Raw genomic sequence first — 13,571 nt, forward strand, 5'->3', positions numbered from 1 at the left:
AGCCCGAAATCTCATGGATCTTGCCAGATTATGCATGTTAAAAAGGAAGCCAGTTTATGGATGCCAGTGCTTTATCATGAATGAATTAGTGATTTATAATCTGTTAGGAATATCTTTAAGTATAGCTTGTTTATAGTAATATGACTTTCTGGGCAAAGTTTTGATTTATCAACCTTTCTTTAATGAATCCTCTTACTAGTTAATAATCTAAGAACTTCTGTGCTGTGATACACAAATCAAGAAATATCTAAGCTGGAGATACATGGGATGGAACTAAAAACTGTGGCTATGAAAAGAAAGCAAAGAGAATGAGGAAGTTAAGCCAAATTAAATTACAAGAAATGGTAAAAAATTTTATAATATGGCACCTCTATTTCCATAATTAAATTCATCATGAATAATTTCCTCAGACCTTCTGTTGGCCCTTAAAACTATTACTTTAACATATTTTCAAAGTATCAGAAGCAAAGTAAATAGCCAGTCTTTAAAATTTCAATTGACCCTCAAACTGACTCAAATTTGCAGAAATCTGGCATAATTTTAAAGTAAATAAATAGAAGCTACACTTAGCAGAAGGTTCCTAACATAAACAAAGCTGTGCACGTTTTGTTTATTTATGGAATTCATGCAAAGTGTCATATTCATTTAAAAATATTCAGTACAAAAGTGATTGATTTAAAAAATGGAATAGAATTAAGGAGTATAAGCATTCCTTAAATCAAAACTTTTGGTAAAAGGAAGAATGACTATTTTTTGTAACATTTTACTTGGGTAAACATTTTTCTCCTTTATATCTGTTCAGATTTTTTAAAGGTTGACTGTGAGAAAATAGCCACCGTTTCTCAAAAATGCATTTGAATTGGGATGTGACAAACTCCACCCTTCATACAACACCTGTCTATTGCTCAAGGTTAAGTGCTGGAATATGTGTGAAATTTCCTATATTAGTCTTTTTCATTCAATGAATTTTTACAGCATCCCCAAAAGACAAAATAGTTTAAAATCCTTACCCTTGTGGAACTCACATTCTACTGCCATCTCCTATTCATCTGTGGCCATGCACTCTTCTTTTCCAGGCTGATTATTCCCTGTAATATTTTAACTGAATAAACATTTCCTAAATACCAGTTACTGCACAGCACAGTGTGAAGTGACAAACTGCCCTGGAGAAACTAATAATCTGAAGAGTACTCAGATAAGGAGAAAACGAGAGAGAGAGAGAGAGAGAGAGAGAGAGAGAGAGAGAGAGAGAGAGAGAGAGAGGAGATCTAAAGACAATTATCTCACTTTGAACAAGAATTTATATGAATAGGTAAAGTGTAACAAAACACAGATTCTGAAAACTTCTCTATTAGAAGTGTAAATAGAGTGTACTGATAGCAAACAGGAAGGACTAGACATTTGGGAGGGTTGGAATGCTCCTCAGAAAGACCTCACAAAAGAAGTCCGCTCTGCACTAGAAAGACTAACAAATGGAGAAGAGCAGAATTAATATTTAGTGAAAAGAAATTAGTGTGCGCAGAAGCTGAGGGAACACAAGTGAAGTGTATAGCAGACCCCATGAATGGTGTGTTGTTGAATGTGGCTACAATAGAGGACCTCCAAGAAGAGAAAAAATGATGGGAAATGAGACCCATGAAGAAGAACTGAGTCAAAATGCATGTAACCTTTAACGTTATGTTGAGGAAAAAGTCTTGCTCAGTAGTAAAAAGGCAGTAAATGTTCTGAGCACAGGATGTTTACTATCAGGTGTTTTTTTTTGTTTTTTTCTTTTAAAGGTGCCTTTGACTTACCTTAGAGATGATTTGGAGGGAGGAGATTTTGTTCCTTAAGAGCATTTTTAGGTCTCAAATCTTTGCTGAAAAATGGAAGAGGAAGGAGACCAAGAAGAAAATTTTAGTTATGCCTACAGTTTACTTAGGGGACAGATGAGCTTCAGAAGACAAGGAAGGTGAGTCAGAAAGAGCCACCAGGAAAGGAGATAGTGACAGGAAATCCTGAAAGAAAGAGTATTCCTAAACTGCTGAGTTTTCTACAGAAATAGTAATGCTGTAAGTTTCAGGAAGGCCTCAAAGACGCTGCTTGGGACAATCTTAGGGTTGTATTCAGAGTAGTTTTATTTTCACCACTAATAGGTTTGGGAAGAGATGGGAGACTCCCTTTACTATTACTGCTCTGAGTGCAACCCCACAATTAGATTCTGCTCATTCATGTGCCAAAATTGCAGTTATTTTTATTATTTATTTTATAGAAAACTATTATTTACTAGAGGCCCAGTGCATGAAATTTGTGCATAGGGGTGGGGAGGCCCTCAGCCTGGCCTGCACCCTCTTGCAATTCGGGACCCCTTGGTGGATGTCCGACTGCTGGTTTAGGCCTGATCTCACAGGCCTGCCTGATTACCCCTAACCACTCACCTGCCTGCCTGATCGCCCCTAACCGCTCGCCTGCCTGCCTGCCTGATCGCCCCTAACCACTCTGCCTGCCTGCTGATGCCCCTAACCTCTCGCCTGCCTGCCTGATCACCCCTAACCATTTGCATACCTGCCTGATCACCCCTAACCACTCTGCCTGCCTGATCAACCCTAACCACCTCTGCCCACGCCCCTGCCTCCGCAGCTTCATCCTGGAATGACGTCTGGAAGGGTTCAGCTATCTGGTCTAATTAGTATATTACACTTTTATTATTATAGATATTTGAAAAAATACTCAGAAACTAGAGGTGTCTGTTATATATTTGAGCTTCCCTCAAATGGAGCCAACACATATGGCAATAAGGATTCTCTGCCATTCAGAGAAGAGGTTAAAGGATTTATGGTTATTGTGGATAATTATTCAGTTAAGACCATCACCTTTGTGATCTCTACACCTCCATCAAGATGATGTAGAGAGGTCCATAGATTCTAATCTTGCATAATTCCCAACACTCACCTCCTCATCAGGGTCATCAGGATCATCAAGACTCATCTCTTTATGTACTTCATCACTACTTTTGTAGGTTGCAACCAGAATCCCTGGATTCCCAGGGCATAGTTCATATTCCATACTCTCATTTACATACAGCTCTGTACATCTATCTTTCAGTGTCTATCTCCCTGGTTCCTGAAACTGTTTATCATTAGCAAAGCCCTTAGATCCTCAACAACTGCTCTAAAAATTCCCTTTGTCTTCTTGCTTCTTGCTGAAATGTGACTCCTTTAGAGGCACTGAATGCCCTGTAGCTCTCTCAAATGTCCATGATAGGAAGCTTCATCCTTGTTCTTCACTGCCACTTAGAGATTAGTTCGTGCTCCCAAACACTCCCCTTCCCTGCTTTAATATTAATGTCATCACACTGCCTTATCTGCTTCTGTTCTGAAATCATCTATCTAAAGGACTTTGGAGTTCTCCTTAATCTTTGGCAAATTCAACTTAAGCTCCTTGCTTACTCCACCGTCTTTTCTTGATTCTGGGATTTCAGCTCGTTCCTCCCCTCTATCTAGAGCACATTCACCCCGTTGACAGCAAAATTTCTTGAAAGAACAGTGTATATGCAATGTCACATTTCCCTCCTCCCTTTATTTATTGAACTAACTCCAATCAGGTTCTTGTCAAGATTTCTAATGACTTGTACCTGGTTATGTCCAAAGATCAATTTCAGTCTTCCCCTCATTTGACCCATCTGCAGCATTTGACATTCTCTTCACATGGGTTTAGGAAACCACTCTCCTGATTTACCACCTGCCTTGCTAACCACTGATGTGACCTAAGGTTTAGATTTTAGACTTCTTTTACTTATCTTTCTACACTCACTCCCTTCCTAAACTCATCCAATCTCATGGCTTTAAATTGCATCTATATATGTAAAACTCCAATATGCAAAACTTCAATCTGGACTTTTACATCTAAATATTTGAAAACTTTACATAAATTATCCGAGATTGAACACCTCTCTTCCTAACACCACCGAAACTGACCCTGAGTTCATGGCAACTACAACTCCAGTTACACAGATTAGAAATTATAGTGTCATTCTTTACTCTTTTTTTTATCTCACAATCCACATCTAATTTATTAGTAATTCCTATTTGCTCTACAATAAAAACATATCAAGAATAGGACTGCTTTTTTACCACCTCAACCGCTAACGCGCTGGTTGATACCACCAGCATCTCTCACCTCCAGTCCCTCATGACTGGTCCCCTCCTTCCCTCTTCTCTCCTACAGGCTATCATTAGCACTGCAGCTACAGTGACCCTGTTAAAACAAACATCAGGTTTTTCATGTCGCTGTGTGATAATCCCAGTGGTTCCCTGCTTCCCTCAGTGTGAAAGCCCAATATCTATAGTGGCTGAAAAGGCCAACGTAATCTGGCTCCCTTTCACCTTTCTACGTAATTTCCTCCATGCTCAGCCACTCCAGTCTCCTTGCTATTCCTGGAATCGTTAAGGTTTGCTCTGCCTCAAGATTAAGCAGTGCTGTTCCCTCTGCCTGGCTTGCTCTTTCCTCCCCCACATCCACATGCATTATTCACTTCCTTCCTTCATGTTTTTACTCAAACCGAGAGGTCATTCTCAGTGAGGACTTACCTGTCCACTTTTTAAAATGTTGCCTTACCAACTGGCAGGCCTATTTCCCTTTCCTGCTGGGGATGTTTACATTTGTGTCAGCCTGACTGGGCCACAGAGTGCCCAGATGTGTGGCTAAAGATCATCCCTGGGTGTGTCTGTGAGGGTGTTTCTGAATGAGATTAGATTTGAATCTTTACACTGAGTAAAAACAGATTGACCTCCTCAGTGGGGGTGTCCAATCTGATGAGGTCCCAAATAGAACAAGAAGACAGAGGAAGGGAGAACCGAGTCTCTCTTCATGATTGTTTTCAAATTGGGACATCAACCTTCAGACTTAGACTGGTTCTTACACCATGGATTTTTCTGGTACTCGGGCCTTCAAACTGAGGCTAGAAGTACACCACCAGCTCTCCTGGGTCTCCAGCTTGCAGATGGCAGATTGTGGGGCTTCTCAGCATCCATAATGATGTGAGTCAATTCTTTATTTCTATATGTGCCTGTCCTATTGATCTGTTTCTCTAGAGAATTCTGACTAATGCACTGCTTAATTTTCCCTGATAGGATTTTTCACACCTAACAGTATATAAAGAACATATTTTAAAAGTTGTTCCTCTTTACAGAAGGTAAGCTATACAAGAATCAGGGCACTTTTGTTCAAAGCTATTTAAATGCAGGGTATATAGTAGTAAATTGATAAAAAATGCATGAATAAATGTGAGCAAGAGAAAATATATAAATGAGAATAATGATAAAGTTAACAATAAAAATGTAAGAATTAAACCAGAAGTCCAAATGATAGAACTAGCCTTGGAAATGAATAAAAACAATCTTCTCCTGATAAAAAAAAAAAGAGCAAAGAGAGAAGAATAATAAGTAAAAGTAAAGAGATGGAATGGAGGCATATAATGGCAAATTCTGAAACAGTGTAGTTGGAATTAAAAAGAGATTTCAATTCTGACTATTTCTTTTGTTTCATTGAGTCAGGAGGTGATGAACATTTGGTAAAAGTGAGGGCAAATGTAGTGTATAAAATCAGTGGTAAATATTTGAAATGTTCACTCAGGGAAATAAGGAGGGCAGTCCAGGATTTAACAGACTATATGGAATACTTTAAATAATGAATATGTGTTGACTTGAATTTAATTAAATAAGCTAGAGAAGGCTAAAGTGGTTGATAGCAATATTGATAATTCAACATAAATGGAATAAATTTATACCTTTGCAGTGGATTTTTAGCTGCTGAGGAGAAGAGAGGAAATGTGTTCTTGGATTGATGAAGAGTGAATGATTGGCATGGTGAGTGTGATAAAATTAATGAAGATGATAGAATTAAAAGTCTTACAAAGAATGCTGTTTTTGCTTCATGAAAAACATTTTAAGTTAAGCATAGAGTTGTTCATAGTATTCTTTTATTATCGTTTCAATATCCATAGGCTCTGTAATAATGTTCCTCTTTCATTTCTAATATTAGTAATTTGTGTCTTTTTTTTTTGTTAGTCTGGCTAGAGACTTATCCATTTTATTGACCATTCTAAAAAAAACTTTTGGTTTTTTTATATTCTCTATTGACTTGTTTACAATTTATTTGAATTTCATACTAATTCTTCTTATTTATTTTCTTCTATTTACTTTGGGTTTAAGTTGCTTTATATTACCCAGTTTTCTAAGGTGGAAACTTAGGTTATAAATTTTAGATATTTCTTCTTTTCTTACATATGCATTTAATGCTATAAATTTCCCTCTAAGCACTGCTTTCACTGAACACAACACATGTTGATAAATTACATTTTACTTTTCATTTAGTTCAGAATGATTTTTATTTTTTCTTGAAATTTCTTCTTTGACTGATTTGTTATTTACAAGTGTGTTGTCTAATCTCCATGTATTTTGGTATTTTCCACTTATCTTTTTGTTATTAATTTAGACACTTTAATCTTCTTCACATAATTTCTCTGTTTTCCCCTATAACATCCAGCAATCTTTTTATTAAAATGCTAGAGGCCCGATGCACGAAATTTGTGCAAGAGCAGGCCTTCCCTCCCCCAGTTGCCGGCAATGGCTTCCCTCTGGCACCGGGGACCGGGCTTCCCTGGCAGCCCCAGCTTTGTCAGGAAGATCGTCCAAAGGATGTCCAATCTAATTAGCATATTACACTTTTATTATTATAGATGCTGCACTGTCTAAATTTTACCCTCATCCCCCCAGGGAGTCACTTATTTCTTTTGGCCTGGTGACTATGATCCTAAGCTGAATTTCTCTCCAACAACTGACCTCAATTAAAAGGGAAATTTTACTCAGGGTGATGTCTCTTCTGAGAGTGTAGCCCACATACAACACCTAGTCAATTCAAGAGGCCTACTGAATGGTCTGTCCCCCATGGCTCAAGTTGAGACAACTGTGAAGGGCCAGCTAAACTCCTGAACTCCCTATGGATCAGCTGAGTGCCTTGCAGTAATTGCATCACAGTTCAACTTCTCCTTCTGCCCAATTCTTCCTCTTTCATCACTCACAGTTCTTGTTCCTGGGACCTCTACCCAATATTTCTCTATACATAAATATCAGAGTCTCATAAAATTTGTCCCATGACAATTGTACTGGAATTGATTCTAGGAAGCAGTCTAAGATGAGATGTTTGGAGCCGGATCACCTGCCAGCCAGATGGCAATAAAAATTTTCTCAGTGACAGTAGATGAAACATTGTTAGGTCCAGGCATCTGGTTGTGGTGAAATTGTTAAAATGTTCAATGAAGCAAAACTGAGAACAGATAGACATTAAAAGAAATCCACTGGCAGGTAAAACTTCTCACAAGTTTGAGAATTTCAGAAATAGTAACTCATTTTAAGGACTTTGGAATTTGATGGCTATTTCTGAGGAGCATTGATACCTTAGAGGCATGGAAAGTCTAAGGGTGATTAATCACTATATAAGTAAAGTATGAAACTCAGAGGGCCTCCTGTGGCCACTGGAGAGCAAAAGATGAAGATTTAGTATTTAATTAAAGAGGAGTAGAGTTCTTTAGAAAGTGAAATCCTCTGCTCCTGAAAGTCTGCTATACCAAGGTCAGGATGTGGATATTTGGGTTGCAGAATTTCCAAATGTTGAATCTCCAGATACTCCTGAACCCTTTGAGACTGTCAAAGTAACACACTCTTCCTTGTTAATTATCCAGCTAACCTAGCTTAGGTTGAGGTGTCTTCCCTGCAAGACCAAATATCTCAGGATATTCCCCCACTTTCCTCCCTCCCTTCACCCCATTACTAAGCCAATAAGTAGGTCTCAATTACAACCCAACCCTCTGAAGTGCTGAGTCTGCTAGAGTGGAAAAGGGATTGTAATCTAAAGAAAAGCTTGCCAATATATACATTGGCTGGATCCAGGAGAGTACACATGGGCTGGCGTTCTGAGGATGCTGGATGAATGAGAGTTCATTGTTGCGATAGCATTGTCCCAGGTTACAGGCTTTAAAAATCCATACAAAGTCTCGGGGGTGCGGGGGGAGGGGAGGCAAGCAAGGTGCTGGGATGGCTCCCAGAAGCTTAGAGAGAGTGATGGATCACACTCTGTGAGGGGGAAGTGCTGAACTGTTGCACTTAGAGTTGTAGAGGAATCAGAAAGCTCACAGAAGTGGACATGCCTGAGTGGATACATTAAGTAGGTCAGAAGCCCTGCCAGACCCCTATGATCCATGAGAGAAAAATTCTACTTACCCAAGGAATAAGGAACATGCTGGTCAGAGGAGCATGGACATTAAGGACATGTTCAGTGGAGGCCGTCCTCTAGAGGCCAGGGATGACAGTGGAAGATGCTATTAATAACTGGGCTCACTGACAGCATGGGACTCATAGGATCTCAGGTTAATATAAGCAAGGTACCTCAACTACAGATTCTACTAACCTAGTGGACATGTTCCCAGTGGGAGAATGCTTCCAACAGGAGCCACAGTGAGTGTCCCTTCACCTTTAAGCTATGGCTGCCAACTCTGGTCTACTTGTGTGCCTATTTTCCCCAACTCCCCCTGCCCACCTCTACCCATGTCCACCCTGCCCCTTGACCTGTTCTTCACAAGAGCAAACACTCCTGAATGCAAATCATACAGTATGACAGCCTGTTTCCTTGGAAATTGACCTTCAACAACTTTAACTTTCCATAGAATTTAGTCACCTATTGTTCTTCATGTTTATTTTCTCTTTCTTCCTATAGAATGTGAGATCCACAAGGCCAGACATCTTTTCATATGGAACCCAACATTCGAGAACAGATCTTGTCTCACTGGAAGCACTCAAGAAATATGTGAATAGCCCTGGCTGTGTGGCTCATTGGTTGGAGCATTGTCCTGTACACCAAAAGCTGGCAGATTCCATTCCCGGTCAGGACACATATCTAGGTTGCAGTTCCATCCCCAGTTGGGGCACATACAAGGGGCAACCAATCGATCGTGTTTCTCTCACACATCAATGTTTCTCTCTCTCTCTCTCTCTCTCTCTCTCTCTCTCTCTCTCTCAAATAAATAAAAATATATACTTGGGTGATTAAAAAAGAAAGAAATATTTGTATAAATGTATGTTGCATAGGAAATTAAGTTATTAACTTTACTTTTGAAGATTATGACTGGTTTTGAAACTCCAAATCCACTAAATCCATCTTATTTTTTAGAATATCTTGCTATGTGACCTAAACTTTTTGAAATCTACTTTCTGAAAACTTGAGGCCTAATTTTAAGTATATCTAGCATCACATAATTTGCTATTAATTTTTAAATAGCTTTATAATTTCTCAAATTTTCTAGATAATTTGTTTGTACTCAAATAGCATAAAGAAGCACAATGGAAAGGTAATGTTACAACCAGATAAATACTATTAGATGGCCATCCTGTAATACTTTGCTCTAAGCACATTTTAAACATATTTTTTTATTTTACTTAAATAAAATATTATATCTTCTCTTTTGTTATTCATATTTTTACTTTTTATTTTTATTACCTGCACTCCCCACAGCTCAATTGCTTTTCCCATCACCAATGTTTATATTCTACTATTCTCCATGCACATATAATCATTTACAAATATGTTTACACCTTTTGAGTTTGGGCATAATTTGTTTCAGGTATTATGATGGATAGAAGTACCACCCAGATTCTCCTTCAATGAAGAAACCAGAAGTTGGGAGTGCTGTCAGTAGATGCCTTCAACGCTAGGTTTGTTCAGAGATTGCCTCAGCTGCAGAGGGCTAGCTCATTCAAGGTCATCCCACTTCCTGTGCAGCCCACATCAAGTGACTGATAGAGGTCAGAATATGACTTATTGGACATGTTGGCCCAGTACAGGGACATCCTGATGGCCCATTCTGGTTCTAGACCTCCTCACTGGGTCTTATCACACCTTTTTCACCCTCTGCCCAATCTTGCTGTCCCCCCTTCCTTCCCAAGTTGTTGATTATAAAACACTCACTAATAAATATCTAAGTCTAACCTCCATGTCAGATTCTGTACAATCTGACCTGGGGAATGGATCATATTATGTATTCATCTCTGCATCTTGCTTTTCCTCCTCACTATAATCATGGACTCTGTCCCAGACAATTGACATAGATCTAATGCTTTCTTTTAAATGACTATGTAATTTTCCAGGGTTTTCATGAACTACAATTTGTTCAACTGTCCATATGAGGGAACATTCTAGTAGTTTCCAAAATTTATTTTTAACCATACAAAAAGTTCTGAAATAAATGTTCCTGTCACAAACCAATTTAAACTCAAAATTACAAGATTACTTGCAATGTTTCTATTTTTTTACCAATCAATTCTCCTTTATTTCTTTAATGAAGTCCACAATAGTCCACTTTTGTCTTCATCTACTTTCTGAGAGTTCCAGTATCAATTCAGGTCAACAATCAAGGAATTTATAGTTGATATCTATAGAATTAGAGTCCTCCATAATTTCTTGGTCATTTTTTATTTTCTTAATTTAATGAAATCAAGTACTATCAATATTTTTTCTTACATGGGATAAATCACTATCATAAAAGTAACAATGCCATCTTAACTCCTATCTTAATCTAATCCACATGCACTGAAAAAAAAAGTATTAAAAGCTATAAATTTTGAAATCATAGACCAGGTAGGAATCCTGGCTATACAAATATTGAATGTCCAATATCCAAGTTACTCAAACTCCTCATTTATAAAATGTACCTACCTTACTGGCTTTTAGTGATCTGTAATCTTTACAGAACTTAAGATTTTATAGGTTCATTGTCTGGCAAAGTGCATGGCATAGAGAAGATGGTCTATAAATCATTATAATTATTTTCATCATATTCTTGGATTTCCATGCAGAGGTGTGTGTGTAAATGCTATACTTATTTTATAAAAAGTTATTTCTTTTGAAAAAATCCACCATCATTTCTACTTAATGAACCTGAAGAACACTATCTTGTGTGGCCTTTGTGATATTTGATTAGATGCATTTACCTCCTTAGAAAATTTCAGATTCACTGTATTTCCCAAGTCATAAGAGTAAATATAGTTCATTGCCCACTTGAAAAAAGCACATGCGGATAGAACAAATTTATGGACTTGAAAATTGAGTCAGCCTCGCCGAACCGGTTTGGCTCAGTGGATAGAGCGTCGGCCTGCGGACTCAGGGGTCCCAGGTTCGATTCCGGTCAAGGGCATGTACCTTGGTTGCGGGCACATCCCCACTGGGGGGCGTGCAGGAGGCAGCTGATCGATCTCTCTCATCGATGTTTCTGGCTCTCTATCCCTCTCCCTTCTTCTCTGTAAAAAATCAATAAAATATATTAAAAAAAAAAAGAAAATTGAGTCAGCCTTTTAGTTTCAAAACTGGAAAACAAACAAACAAACAAACAAACAAACAAAACACCACCGGATCCAGGAGCCAGGTGATATCTAAACTAGAGCCATTGCAGCAGCCTCAGCACGGCATCCACCATTGTCATTTCCACTCTGCTCCCCGTCACTGGAACGGATTTTCTCAGCTGGGTGTGTCTGTGAGCCCTCCTAGATGCTATACAAAGAACAAGATGCTCCCCTGCCCCAGACCACTCTGATTTATTTATAGGAAATACACAACTCTGTTGTATAGCACCAGTAGTTCAAATTTTCTTTTCTCCCCTACTTCGTGACATATTCTCTGTTGATATTCTACTCATGGTGTTTATTCCCTCTCACCTCCTAGTTTTCTTCTTGGATTATTTCTTCCATCCTGTCTAGCAACTCTACTAATCCAGCTGTATGAAAACATTGTTTATGATCTTCATCTCTTCAACTCAACCCAGAGTGCCTTACCTGTTGGAGAGTAGGTATTGAATCCATAAATTGGAGAGCAGTGGATAGAGTGTATGAAACAGAGAGTCTTCAAGAGAAAACACAAGAGGGGCAAAGGATTTTCTTTCAGGGAAATTCTCTCTAAATCTTTATCCAGTTTGTGGCAACAGAGAGAGAACCCAAGATAGCGCCAGCACTGAGAAAAGGCCCAAACCCCATTTTGACATAGTGTTTTATGAAACATTGCAGAACAGAAAATATATTATTACCCTTTAAGTAGTATAGCAAAGTAACATTTTAGGATGACCAATGATAAGATCTAATGATAAGAAAAGTATTTATTTTTAAAAAGTTTATTAATTGTATCTATAATATCTTTATCAAGTGTCTTTTAATGGTTCACAATTTGGGGTGTTATTTGTCCCCTTTTAAAGCATCTGAAAATATGTAGGGACATTTGGATCATCAAAACAACTGAGGGGGCTCTAGCCAGTTTGGCTCAGTAGATAGAGTGTCAGCCTGCAGACTGGAGGGTCATGGGTCTGATTCCAGTAAAGAGCATGTACTTGGGTTGCAAGCTCCATCCCTGGCTCTGATTGGGGAGTGCGGTAGGCAACCAATCAATGTGTCTCTCTCACATCGATGTTTCTCTCTCACACATCGATGTTTGTCTCTCTGTTTCTTTCCCTCCCTTCCACTCTCTCTAAAAATCAAGGAGGGTGAAATATCCTTGGGTGAAGATTAACAACAACAAAATGACTGAAGGCTATTAACTTGCATAGTGTTGGTAATGACCAAGGATGAAAACATCCTGTGGGGATTCCTGAAATTCAATTAATAATTGGTTTACAGCCTGGCTGGTATAGCTCAGCTGGTTCAGTGTCAACCCATGCACAGGAGATCGCCAGGTTCGATTATGGTCAGGGCACATGCCAGGGTTGCAGATCCGATCCCCAGTAGGGGGCATGCAGGAGTCAGCCAATCGATGTTTCTCTCTCATCAATGTTTCTATCTCTCTTTCCCTCTCCCTTCCTCTCTCTTAAATCAATAGAAACATATTTTAAAAAAGAATTGGCTTACAAATAATGTCACTGATACTCGAACTGGATGTGGCGGCACCGCACTGGAGTTCCTCAAATGGGTCATACTATTTCACTGGGGCAACCATTTTGTGTGTCCTTTTCTGTTTGAAATAACTTTTCACGCTAAGGCATTCTCTTGTATTTCTTCATATCTCTACAGGGACAAGTACTAATATATATGGATACCTACTATGCATTAGGCATTGTCAGGGCATTAAATCAATTGTCTCAATGAACCATCACAGAAACTCTGTATTATAGGCATGATTATCCCAATTATACAGGTGAAAAACTGGACTTAGAGGTCAGAAATTTGAATGTATGATTGTTTGACTCCCAAGCCTATGCTTTAACTGTATTAAGCATCCACTCCTTTGGCAGATCCCTCCATTAGCAGAGGGCAGTCACAGGAGGTTTTGCATCATAACAGGTTAGTGTTGATCTTACCCGCCTTTGCAACATGGATATATCTTGTGTATGTCAACTCTGGCACTTATTATAACATATTGTAGCATTAAAATATAAAGAGTACTCTCACAGGCAACAAGGAGCCATGTGAGTATTTGAGTATTTAAGTAGGGAGTGATATATCATTTAGACAGTCGAGAGAGAAAAGACTTATGCTAATTGGGAGAGTGAATCGAAAGAAAGA

This window comes from Myotis lucifugus, unplaced genomic scaffold (genome assembly GCF_000147115.1).
Source record: "Myotis lucifugus unplaced genomic scaffold, Myoluc2.0 scaffold_375, whole genome shotgun sequence".
NCBI classification, from domain to species: Eukaryota; Metazoa; Chordata; class Mammalia; order Chiroptera; family Vespertilionidae; genus Myotis; species Myotis lucifugus.